Raw genomic sequence first — 13,024 nt, forward strand, 5'->3', positions numbered from 1 at the left:
GAGTATCTCGCCAAACTGTTGGTATCTAAGGATAAGGACCATGAAGTGTTGTTCTTCCTCGTACAGAATGTATCCCACGTTTCCCATCAGTGCGTTTTTCGTTTGTTCTTTAAATAAGGGTAAGGTGGAAGGCACTGGTGAGGGTAAGAAATATCACCGGCTTTGATTCACCTGGGAGAGATCTGCTACCTTTTATGTTCCTATTAAGTACATTTAGCTATAACTTCCATGATAGCACCCCTCCCCGCCCCCCGAGAGAGTCCTTTAGACCTGGTCCCTTTCCTCTCCGCAGCTAGACTGAGGTCAGGTGAGATTACGCCCACTCAGCGCTAGGAGTAAGATTTAGCCCGATCCCCCCCCCCCCATCACCGCCCCTTGACGTCCCTCCAGCCTCCTCTCTCCTAGGACCTCCAAGCCTACCTACTTCTACCTGTTGGGTAGATCTTACTTCCTGGGAACACTTGATGTCCTCAGACAAGCCTGTCCCTTCCTGGTGAAGGGGGCACCTGTGCTTAAGTGAGGGCTTCGGCGCAAGTGGAGTCTAGCGGGCAGGTGACCAGGCGTTGCAGAGTTCGGCGGCCTGAGGCGGCGGGGAGCCCTAACCCAAACACAACCCTATTTAGAGCGGTTGCAAGACTTTGAGCACCGCCGTGAAGCCCTTGGCCAGCCCTGGAGCCTTGAAGGAGCGGCCAGATCTAGGGGCCCGCCCCAGCCCCGCTCTCCATCTTAGGCACAAGGCGGCGGGACACAGCGCAGTGTCCCCAAGCATCGACTCGGGGGCCCAGTCCAACTGCGGCAGAGGCTCCCGCCGCCGCTACTGCAAACCCGTGTAGCTTCCCTGCAGGGCGTGCGGAGATGGAGCGAGGGGGTGGAGAGAAAAGGGGAAGAGCCTGGGCGGCCGGCAGGCGGGGCCTGCAGCCTCCCCGAGCCGCGGCCGCCGCCGCGCAGCCCGCTCTCTCCCTCCGCGTCTCGCTCCGACTACCCGCGCGCTGTGCGCCGGGACCCGTGCTCGAGCCCAGAGGCGCCCTGCTTTTCGGCCCCCCGCCCCGAACACGCCGCGACCAGGCCGCGCCCGGCTGTCGAGCCGCTCCGAGCGGCGGGAGCTTTGGCGGCCGCTCGCGGCTCAGTCTGGCCGGAGGACCGGCGGGGAAGGAAGGGGAAAGCGGGTACACACACACCGGCCGCGGCGCGCGCGCACTGCACACTCGCAGCCGCGCGCCCCCGCAGAGGCGCGTCCGGGGCGGGTTTGGCCCCGCGGCTCGGGCCCGGCACCTGCCCGCTCCCCGCGCTGCGCCCCGGCCCGGGCCCCGCCCCGCGGACCCTCCCGCCCCTCGCCTGCGCAGCTCTCCCTGCGCCCGAGGGAAGCGACTACGTCCCGGTAACTTGCAGAGTGTGGCGCAACTGGTCTCGACACCGGAGGCGCCCTAAGGCTGTCGGGGTGAGGTAAGTTTCTTGCGCGTCCCCGGCCGCTCCTCCCTCGACCCTCCTTCTGGGCTCGGGCTTGAGGGCTCTGGGTCTCTGGTGAATCCTGGAGGTCCCGCGACGCTCCCACTTTGTTCGCCTTATGCTAGAGATAGGGTGGAGGGGGGCGCGTGGCCACCAAAGCTGGACCTTAATTCTGAGGGGGCCACGGCTGCGCGCTTCCCGTGGGCATCCACTCGCTCACCACCTGGATCCCCGGGGCCGCAGTGACACTTGGGGTTCACTCCGGGTTCACTTAAGCAGGGGAGTTAGGTACCTGAGTTTGGCTGCAGAAAGAGAGGTCTCCCATCACCGTCCCCCGGTATTAAACAGCGGCGAACTTGTTAGGCGCCCCTGGGATCTCACAGAGGGTCTTGCGAGTCGGTGTTCTGGTCATTTACGGCTCGGGAGCCGGATTGAACAGGTGCGGTATGGTTCCAGCCTAAATGCAGTAACAGACTTGTGCGTTCCCCCGGCTTCTCTCCCCCAGCCCCGACAACATGACGCTTCAGCAACTGGGGCGGGGGGTGGGAGTGTGGGGACACCAGAGAGGGAGAATGCAGGGGTTAGATTTGCCAGACCGGTGCCAATAGTGCCAAGAGTCGCCAAAACAGAAGACAACAAATGTCTGCATATCGTTCATCTATGCAGATAAGCCTATTGTCAGTTCTTACCAACCCCCCCACCCCCAGCTCACTTGTCTCTGGTGCTCGGCGTGGTTGGATAGAAAGCTGTTCCAGAGAAGTTGTTTGGATAGGCTGATGAATTCTTTCTTCTGATCTGGGTTCTCAGCAAGGAAATGCTAGTTACTCTGATGCTTTTTAAAGGGAGCGTGTTGCAGACCAAACCCCCCCCCCCTTACTATTTTTCTGTGACATTCTCAGCCTGCCAGAGGCCCTAGCTCTAACGTGAATGGCCCTTGAGCGGTATGTTGGGGCGAAGAATGTGTTAGTTCCCTGCAAAGAAGCAGCAGTCTCCCCATCAGTACTACTGTCCGTAGGTTTGGGGAACCCTTGTTGCCCCTCCTGTGAAGAGCATCCACCCAGACTTCTGTCTAGTTCCATGTAAATGCTGAAGTGTACTGCAGTTGTTAGAGTGGAGAAAAGCCAGCGGGTTGGTTTCCTTACCACTCTAACGTGATAAGTAAAATAGTGTTCATGGAGGCTTTTGTCAGAGCATATCCAACTGAAAGAAGGCCCTAGAAATAAACCTTTCTCAGCCAAATCCATACCACTGAGAAGTTGAATAAGAATCATGCATGATCTCTGAGCTGAGGGAAATGGTGTGTTCTTTGGAGACTTAAGAAGACTAGTGAGAAAGCTGGTAAATCTGAGACTGATGTGATATCTTAGTTGAGAAGGAAAACTGTTAAATGAATAATAGAGCCATGTTGTATTTTGGTCCAAATTAAGAAGACTTAGAGGGATTTGATAATAATACTTAGGTTTGCATCAATGCCTTGCAATTTGTAAACGCTTTGCAGTGTTTTCTGAGAAACATTTAATTCTGACCACTTCCGTGGCAGGTAGGGCAAAGATTATTAACCACATATTCACAGGAGGAATGTGAAGCTCACAGGTTCATTGATTTATCAAGATAATAAGTGGCTGGAATTAGAGTCGAAGCCATTTTCTCTGAAATCACCACGAACACTTCATCCTCCAGTGCCATTTCTGTACCTGTATAACATTTTTACAATGGTCAGACTTCATTTATTGTGGTCTACACTGTCTCACTGTGAATTACTGTTCATATGTCAACAGATGAGGAAACTGAGGTTTAGACAAGTGGTGAGAGTTTTCCATGGTATCGTGTCTAATCTAGTGGCATTTACGAGACTAGAACTCAGAGCTCCTGATGTCCAGCTCTTCTCTTTGTGGATTGTGCCATTGTATCCACTTCTGATAGCAACGAGGACATGTCATGGATGCTCCAGTACCCAGTCGTGTTGAGCATGCCTGCTGGTGACCTGGGTTCTAGTTCTGGCACTGACATTGGCTATGTAACCTGGACCAAAACATACCACCTTCTGAGCCTCAAGTCTCCCACATATTAAACACATATTAAATGCTAGTTTTAGCATTCTGTAATGCTTATCAATACATTTGTAATCTAAAGTTACCATTTTCTCTAGGTGAAGAAAAACTTTTCATCCTGTGTTAACTAAAGGGTTTAGCTAATTACCTATTCCACTTCTAATTTACTCCCCCTTCACCACACACTACTTAATGAAGGGAAGGAAAATTCCAAGGGCACTTTAGCTTAGCATCTATATTGTTTAGTATTGATGTTTGAATTGGAAACATTCTGAGGGGCTGAACTACTCTAAAATAAATGTCAAGATTCACCTGAATATTCCAGACCATCAACTCAGACCTTTATTTACTTGAGCTTTGGGGTTTGCATGTAGTAAGTACTCAATAAGAGTTGTTGAATAAAGGAGGTGAATAAAATCACTCATAAGGAAAACACAAGCTGTAAAAAATAGAAAGCATCTCATCAAGTAAATTCCCAGCATCTGCTGACCCGTAAGACAATTTACCTACATGAGGTTTGCCTCCTGAGCAGGCAGGTGTAGGCACCCATGGTGGCTCTCCTTCCTGAGTACATCATATCAAAAAGTTGTTCTTTCTCTGTGTAGGCAATGGACTTGCATCATCTACGTCATGCTCTTTTGTTTGCCTCCACCTCTCCTTCCCCTTTAGTTGTTAGTAATGTGTAACTGGCTGAAAGATACATTCCTAGAAAATTGACTTGTGCCATTTTATGAAAGAGTATGTCTTGAAATGAAGAAAAAAACCACTCTTACATTTGGGTAAATTTCAGCAGCTGCTGATACTGGCCCGTGGTTTCAGAGGGGAACCTAATTAACAAAACCCACCTGGTTTCTGTTCCCTTTAAGAATCCTCTTCTCTTTCCACCACTCTTTCATGTATGCACAGAACTAGTATTTTTATGTTTGAAAGAATGATGACAAAGAATTAGAACGGATATTAAATATCATTTACAGATTCAGCCATTGGGGATTGAGGTAGATTTCTTTCTGATAAGGAATTCAAATATTAACTAGTTCAGAGACTTGCAACTTTTATGGATAACACAACTAAGGCTTGGAGAGATGAACTGACTTAGGGTCACAGATGTTTAGCTGGAGGACAAGGGCTAATGTGAAATTCTTAAGACAGTTCTTGAAGTTGTGCCAGGGGTTCTATGGTGAAAGTGCACTTTTGACTTTTAGAAATCATACAGGTTAACAGAAAATTTCTGTTTACTAGTAATTATTAATGAGGCATCATGTTTTAAAATGGTTTAGTTATTGGTGTTTTAAAATTGTCTTGTCCAAGCAGATAATTAAGGAGACAATGTCCATTTTCATCCATTCACGTTAATTCTCCTGGCTTATATGTATATCATTGGACTCAGAATCAATACTTTGCTCCAGCCAGTGCTTGGAGGGAGGAAACTATTTGAATAGAAATACAGATGTATGGTGGTTTTCCATGCTTCTCTTCCTGGTTAATAACGCCAGAAGCCAAAGGTGGCTTTGTCATACACTGGTAAAGTTACAAATATTTATACATTTAATTTGCATTTTCATTTTTCTTGTACTTCTGTTTAATGGTGAATCAGAACATTTACTATCCTGGAAAAATAATTTTTTCCTGTGGCTAGGGCCTTCTTTAGTTACTCTGTAAAACATCAAGCCCTAAATGTATTTGTTACAGAAACATGTTCTCTTTGTATCAAGAACACTGACTGGAGTTGGAAGGAGTCCTTCTATTTTTTTAGAAGCTGCCCAATTAGGACTGTACATTATGTCGCTCAGCTGTTCATTTGTAGACTTATCTATGGCAATTCTCCTAAATGCCAGGGAAACCAGGGAGTGGGGGAAACCTAGCCTTTTGTTCTATTACTTTTCTTTTTTAAAATAAATGTTAAACTTTATTGATGATATTTTTGAAGTATTATAACGTCAAAATTGGCTGCCATTGATGAAACGTTTTATTCATTCAGGTTCCTTTCAGTATAAAAGGTGAGACTAGGGAAAACAGGCCTGATTTTGTGTATTCCATTTATAACTGTATCTACTTCTATTTCATCAGAGGTGTGGAGGCCATGACATAAGGAAACATGTTAATCGTAGCCAAATTAGGATACTCTTGGGAAGATTTGAAACATAATTACTGGGATGTGGTTACAGATCTAGTCAACCAACAGTGCCTTGATATTATTGTTTTAAGTTAAAACAAACTGATATTTGAGAGGACAACTCCCTGAAGTGTGTATTCTTCTTGTAGAAAGTCTTCTGCATTGTTTGAGGGATGAATTAACAATAGATGTGCAGTGTGTTTTGAGGAGTTGATATAATGGGTGAGCAAGTTCTTGAGACTTGTCTTCTGTAAGAGTTTTAGAAAGGCCATTATAAAGTTGTAATGAACTACATGGCGTCAAGGATGCAGTATTGCTCCCACTACAAACGGGCATGTGAGTGTCTTTCAGTAGAGGTCCTTCAGACCAGGATTGGACTTGTAAGCACTGGAGGCCTACAACGTATAATTACCTTGAATTAGAAATAAAATTCTAAAGACACAGGACTGTAGAAAATTCACCCATTTTGTAAGATAAAGGTGATATTTAAGACTTTGCCATTCAGTATTGCTGAGGAAGGGGTTTGGGAGGAAGTTATAATTAGCCATAAAAATATGTTTTTTTTGCTTCATAGACCGGCACAAGAAATGCAGGAGATTCAACTTGTAGCGTAATGGATTTTCAACATTTAAAGCATTTTTTTTTTAAACTATGCCCACCATCATAATCTCTCGATTGCTTGGTCATATCATTTGTTGATAAAGTAAGGAAACGAAACAGCAACAATAAAAAGAAGCAAAAACTGTGACCAGCATGAAGAAATGGTGAGTGCATCATAGGTGTTTAGCTAATATTTGTCAGTGGGAAAGGATGGGCGTCACGTTTTATTTGTCTTTGTATTCTTGGAACTCAGCACTCTGACCGGGAGATAGGGTTTAATAAATACTGAACAATTCATGCATTTACATGAATATCACTCTTCAGAAGCTTGGGATGTTTCATAATTACTCTGATTTTGCTAATTTACAGACCATTTTAGAAATGTCAGGCAGACTGATAAACATTAGTCTTAACAGTTTATAGTGGTCCTTCATTTTACATTGTAAATAGTATTTATTCACCAGACCGCCAACTTTTTTTATATGCCTAGAAATGATTTTTTTCTCTTCCCTAATAGAAATAATAATGTGTACTGTGTTATTCTTTTTACTCAAAGCTTCTCTAAGTTAATCGGTTTAAATGTTACCTCCTCCAGGGGCTTTCTCTGATCGTCTAACTTAAAGGGAACCTTCTTCATATATTTTCTTCTTCCATCACAGTGGATACTGATACATTTATGTATTTCACTTGATTATTTTTTATCACCTCTGCTCAAATACACATTCAGCCTAAGATTATAAACACCTTGAGGACAGAGATCATGGTTCTTTAACACTGTTTTTTAGGATAGTGCTTGGCATATGTTAGATGCCTAGTAAACATGTAAAGGAATGAATGAATAGGTCCCATCCATTCTGTGAAGATGAACTGGGCTGCCGTTGAGGTCACTCAAGCCAAACAGTTTCAGTTGTGAAGATGAGTTTTTTTAGGGCGGAAGGTAATTAGGTTTGTTTGTTTGTTTGTTTTAATGGAGGTGCTTGGGATTGAACCTAGGACCTTGTACGTGCCAAGCATGCACTCTACCACTGAGCTATATCCTCCCCTCCGAGATGGTTCCTGAAGGCTGGCTATGGCAGCTTCATGAGAATGACAACCTCCAGGAGAAGGAAACAGTGCTTCTTTAGGTGAATAGGTTCTGGCATGAGTATAAAGCAGTATCTCTGTTTAAAGAGTTCTTTCTTTTTGATAAACAACAGATTTCTTCTGTATAGCATAGGGAACTATATACAATATCTTGTAGTAACCAGAATGGAAAAGAATGTGAAAACAAATATATGTATGTACATTATGTTGTACACCAGAAATTGACATCTGTAAACTGACTATACTTTAATTTCCTTAAAAAGTTAAAAAAAAAAGTTATTCCTTTTCATTTACTCAAAAATGAATAGATCAGAGAAGTAGAAATTGTGATGCATCAAACATTCCAAAACTGTTAAAATGGGTTCTAAAAGTACCTAAATCGTAAACATATGTAGTTGTTAATTAAGAAATCTTTGTGATAATATATAGGGCAAATCCTATGACACGGCAGGTGAAAGCTCCACAGCCTCAGCTGGTTTTTCTTTCAGTACTAGATACATCAGTAGCCAGTATCAAGGAAGAAGCCAGTGTGGTGGTTCTCAGGTGTTGCCCCTGGACCAGCAGCGTCAGCATCACTGAAAACTTGTTAGAAAAACATATTCTCGTGCTGCATCCCAGGCCAGCTGAATCAGGGATTCTGGGGATGGGACTCAGCAATCTGAATGTCAGCAGGCCTCCAGGTGATTCTGGTGCACACTTACAGTTGGCAGGAAATGTTAAATCCATTGTTCAAAGTCTAAGCCTCCTGAACTGCTTGGCATTCCCAAGTGAATTTCAGGGTGTGTGGAGAGGGTGCCATCTGCCTGCTCCACCAGAAATACCAGGGGAGAAATCAAATCAGTCTTGGCTTTTCTCAGATCATTGTGGATCTCTAGAGAACAGATTCATATGACTGGATTGGGTATCTAGGACTTTCAATAGTTACAGAAATGCTCTGGGTAGTCACTGGCCCTACCGAGTGTTGGGTTCTCCCAGAGCTAGGGGAAAGACCAAGGAAGAGGGCTAAGACACGCTCCGTGTGTAGCTTATGACTGGGTGTTGCTTCAATAGGATGCCAGGTGGAGGAATGATTTTGAGAGCTAGTGGTTGTCTGGAAAGAGGAAACAATGATTTACTGACAGTTCTGAGTATTTCGAGTCAGTTCAACATACTAGATACTGACGGCCCCTCGGCCAGGACTGTACCAGGTGCTGTGGGGTATATAAAAAGGACAAGCCTGGTTCTGGTTCCCCTGTGCTGAGGACTTTCTCTCTTCCAGGCACTTCCCATGTGCTGTGTCTTTTCATCTTCACCGTGCTCCTCGCAGTGGGCTACAGCATCCTTGCTGATAGAGGAGAGCATGGAAACCCGATCAGGCTAGGTACGTGCTCAGGGGCACAGAACCAGTAAGGCGTGGTTCCAACCCTGGCTTTCCTGACTTTAAAGCCCACGTTCTTTTCTCTTCTTCGTGCAACTGTGCCTCGAAATGTAGTTTTGGGACAAGAGTTCACGAAAGGAAGACATAAGTGAATCTAAAACTTGTATCTCTAACCTAGTCTTCTCTGTGAGCTCTGGACTACATAATTGACATTGCATGTGGATGCCCAAAGGCACCTCAAATTTTGTGTGTCCAAGACCAGACCCTGAACTTTTTCCATGCCTTGTCCTCTTGCAAGGTTGCCTAGCTCTGTGAAGGGCATCACCAGCTACTACCTCACATGAGGCAGAAACTTGAGAGCCATCCTTGACCCCGTCTTTTTCATCCACCACATCTAACCCGTCACCCATTTGTATGAATTTTACTTGCTGAATATCTCCCTCCACTGTCTGCTCCTCATTGTTTCTCCTGATCTGTCCTAGTCCAAGTTCTCATCTCTCTGCTGGATTCTAGTCACCCCCTCCCTGAAATCCTGAGTCCACTCTGTCCCTCCTCTAGTCCATCATCCATACTCCGGCCACAGCGATTGAAATGGCTGGAGAGGATCCTAGACTCGGCTGGCTGGATCCTTACCTTGTCACACCTAGCCAAGCTCTCCAGGAAGCAAACACATTCTGGTCCCTGGGGCTCTCCGAGTCAGTGGTCTTTTGAACTTTTGCACAAATCTGAGGACTTGCTCTTCCAAAGAGCAGCCTACTCCAATGCTTTTGCTCTCCTGGAATGTGTTTAGGCCACAGTCATAGCTACAGTTGACTGCTCTTTCAGGTGCAAGTGAAGACTCAAAGGTGATACTAGAGACCTGCCCAACCGACACCAAATGCCAGGTTTTCAGAGTGCTCTAGAATCCCCGAGGTGCACCCCCTCATCCTAACAAAGACTGCTATTTAGATAAGGGAAAAGCAGTTGTTGAGTAAGGAGTTAGTTGGAGGCTAAAAGCATCATCTTTTTTTTTAAACACTTTTTATTGATTTATAATCATTTTACAATGTTGTTTCAAATTCCAGTGTAGAGCACAATTTTTCAGTTATACATGAACATATATATATTTATTGTCACATATTTTTCTCCGTGAGCTACCATAAGATCTTGTATATATTTCCCTGTACTATACAGTATAATCTTGTTTATGTATTCTGCAATTTTGAAATCCCAGTCTATCCCTTCCCACCCTCCGCCCCTTGGCAACCACAAGTTTGTATTCTATGTCTATGAGTCTATTTCTGTTTTGTATTTATGCTTTGTTGGCTTTGTTTTTTAGATTCCACATATGAGTGATCTCATATGGTATTTTTCTTTCTCTTTCTAGCTTACTTCACTTAGAATGACATTCTCCAGGAGCATCCATGTTGCTGCAAATGGCGTTATGTTGTTGGTTTTTATGGCTGAGTAGTATTCCATTGTATAAATATACCACATCTTCTTTATCCAGTCACCTGTTGATGGACATTTAGGCTGTTTCCATGTTTTGGCTATTGTAAATAGTGCTGCTATGAACATTGGGGTGCAGGTGTCATTTTGAAGTAGGGTTCCTTCTGGATATATGCCCAGGAGTGGGATTCCTGGGTCATGGTAAGTCTATTCCTAGTCTTTTGAGGAAACTCCATACTGTTTTCCACAGTGGCTGCACCAAAATGCATTCCCACCAGCAGTGTAGGAGGGTTCCCCTTTCTCCACAGCCTCTCCAGCATTTGTCATTTGTGGATTTTTGAATGACGGCCATTCTGACTGGTGTGAGGTGATACCTCATTGTAGTTTTGATTTGCATTTCTCTGGTAATTAGTGATATTGAGCATTTTTTTCATGTGCCTATTGATCATTTTTATGTCTTCCTTGCAGAATTGCTTGTTTAGGTCTTTTGCCCATTTTTGGATTGGGTTGTTTGGTTGTTATTAAGTCGTATGAGCTGCTTATATATTCTGGAGATCAAGCCTTTGTGGGTTTCATTTGCAAAAACTTTCTCCCATTCCGTAGGTTGTCTTCTTGTTTTACTTATGGTTTCCTTTGCTGTGCAGAAGCTTGTTAGTTTCATTAGGTCCCATTTGTTTATTCTTGCTTTTATTTCTATTGCTTGAGTAGACTGTTCTAGGAGAACATTTTTGAGCTGTATGTCAGATAACGTTTTGCCTGTATTTTCTTCTAGGAGGTTTATTGTATCTTGTCTTATGTTTAAGTCTTTGATCCATTTTGAGTTTATTTTTGCGTATGGTGTAAGGGAGTGTTCTAGCTTCATTGCTTTACATGCTGCTGTCCAGTTTTCCCAACACCATTTGCTGAAGAGACTGTCTTTATTCCAATGTATATTCTTGCCTCCTTTGTCAAAGATGAGTTGACCAAAAGTTTGTGGGTTCATTTCTGGGCTCTCTATTCTGTTCCATTGGTCTCTATGTCTGTTTTTGTACCAATGCCATGCTGTCTTGATTACTGTGGCTCTATAGTATTATCTGAAGTCTGGGAGGTTATTCCTCCAGCCTCTTTCTTTCTCTTCAGTGATGCTTTGGCAATTCTAGGTCTTTGATGGTTCCATATAAATTTTATTATGATTTGTTCTAGTTCTGTGAAATATGTCCTGGGTAATTTGATAGGAATTGCATTGAATCTGTAGATTGCCTTGGGCAGTGTGACCATTTTAACAATATTGATTCTTCCAATCCAAGAGCATGGGGTATCTTTCCATTTTTTAAAGTCTTCTTTAATTTCCTTCATCAATGGTTTATAGTTTTCTGTGTATCATTCTTTCACCTCCTTGGTTAGATTTATTCCCAGATATTTTATTACTTTGGGTGCTATTTTAAAGGGGATTGTTTCCTTACTTTCTTTTTCTGTTGATTCATCATTAGTGTAAAGAAATGCAACTGATTTTTGAACGTTAATCTTGTAACCTGCTACCTTGCTGAATTCTTCAATCAGCTCTAGTAGTTTTTGTGTGGACCTTTTAGGGTTTTCTATATATAGTAACATGTCTTTGGCATATAGTGACACTTTTACCTCTCCTTTTCCAATTTGGATCCCTTTTATTTCTCTGTCTTGCCTGATTGCTGTGGCTAGGACTTCCAAGACTATGTTGGATAGGAGTGGCGATAGTGGGCATCCTTGTCTTGCCCCAGATTTTAGTGGGAAGCTTTTGAGTTTTTCACCATTGAATACTATGCTGGCTGTAGGTTTGTCATATATAGTAAAAGCATCATCTTTGATGTTCTAAGTATCTTTAGTGAATAAGAGACAGAATTGTAGGATTCTATAGAAACTAGTTAATAGAAATTAGCCTAAGCTAAGTGTATGTTTAATCTTTGCACTTAGATTTCAGTTACTCACTGTCATTTGAACTGGAAATAATAGAGAAGTACCAAACTGTCTTAGTTAGCTTGGGCTGCTAAAACAGAGTAACACAGACTGGGTGACTTGCAAACAACAGAAATTTATTTCTCACAGTTCTGGTGGCTGGAAGTCTGAGAGCAGGGTGCCAGCATGTTCAGGTTCTGCTGAGAACCCTCTTCCAGGTTGTAGACTGCTGACTTCTCATTGTGTCCTCATATGGTGGAAAGAGGGCAAGAGAGCTCTCTCTGGTCCCTTTTAGAAGGGCACTAATTCCTTTTATAAGGACCCCACCTTCATAGCCCAGTTACCTCCCAAAGGCCCCACCTTCTAATACCATCACCCTGGGGGTTAGAATTTCAACATATGGTTTGAGATGGGGTAGGGGGATGTGCATTCAGTCCATTGCACAATCCTGTATGGTCAACTCTGTCCTTTAAGAAGCACAGTCTGTGTTGAAACCTAGTACAGACATAGACATATAAGTAATAAATACTTCCAAAAAATAAAGGTTTCATAGAACAATACTTAGCTATACATCTAGTATTTTCTGATATGTTGCATCCTGCTTCCAGCCTCCACCAAACACCAATCATAATCCACCAGATTGATTTTACTCCCCATTGATGGGCTAAGACCTGTGATTTGGAAAACATGAACCTGTTCCGTCGTCCCTTCCAGTGTAGACCGGAGGTGTGCGTTTACTGAGGAGCTGACCGTGACGGGACTCCTCATTCAGTGCTTGTTACATCCCTTTGGGTTCATGGAGTGTTGTGAGTTAACAACTCCATTAGGCGCTCCCTGCAAAGTTTTCATTTCTGTCAAAAAATCACTGTGAGATTTGGAGAGTAGGCATCTGATAGAACTTGGTGTTTGTTAGGGGAAAGTGACTCATAAAGCTGCCTTGTCTGTTACGCAGGGTACATAAGCTACAGTGATGAAACACGACCTTTAAACTGGGCATGGCTACATCTTATAATGCTCACCCTAAAGTTCATACTA

At 43.7% G+C, this 13,024-nt stretch overlaps 1 protein-coding gene across 2 annotated transcripts in view; it reads left to right on the forward strand.

Annotated features, from left to right (window-relative positions):
• The first annotated feature begins 1,196 nt into the window (after window positions 1-1,196).
• PIP5K1B (phosphatidylinositol-4-phosphate 5-kinase type 1 beta) overlaps window positions 1,197-13,024 on the forward strand; it is a 283,518-nt gene continuing 271,690 nt past the window's right edge. Inside the window, exon 1 of one of the 2 annotated variants that reach the window (XM_031449831.2) lies at window positions 1,197-1,443. The gene's annotated coding sequence lies outside the window, so the exon portion shown is untranslated. Of the gene's footprint in view, window positions 1,444-5,598; window positions 6,375-13,024 lie in introns of those variants that run through there. The other variant, XM_064490259.1, reaches the window with a different exon arrangement.

Source organism: Camelus dromedarius, chromosome 10 (genome assembly GCF_036321535.1).
Source record: "Camelus dromedarius isolate mCamDro1 chromosome 10, mCamDro1.pat, whole genome shotgun sequence".
In the NCBI taxonomy this organism is placed as follows: Eukaryota; Metazoa; Chordata; class Mammalia; order Artiodactyla; family Camelidae; genus Camelus; species Camelus dromedarius.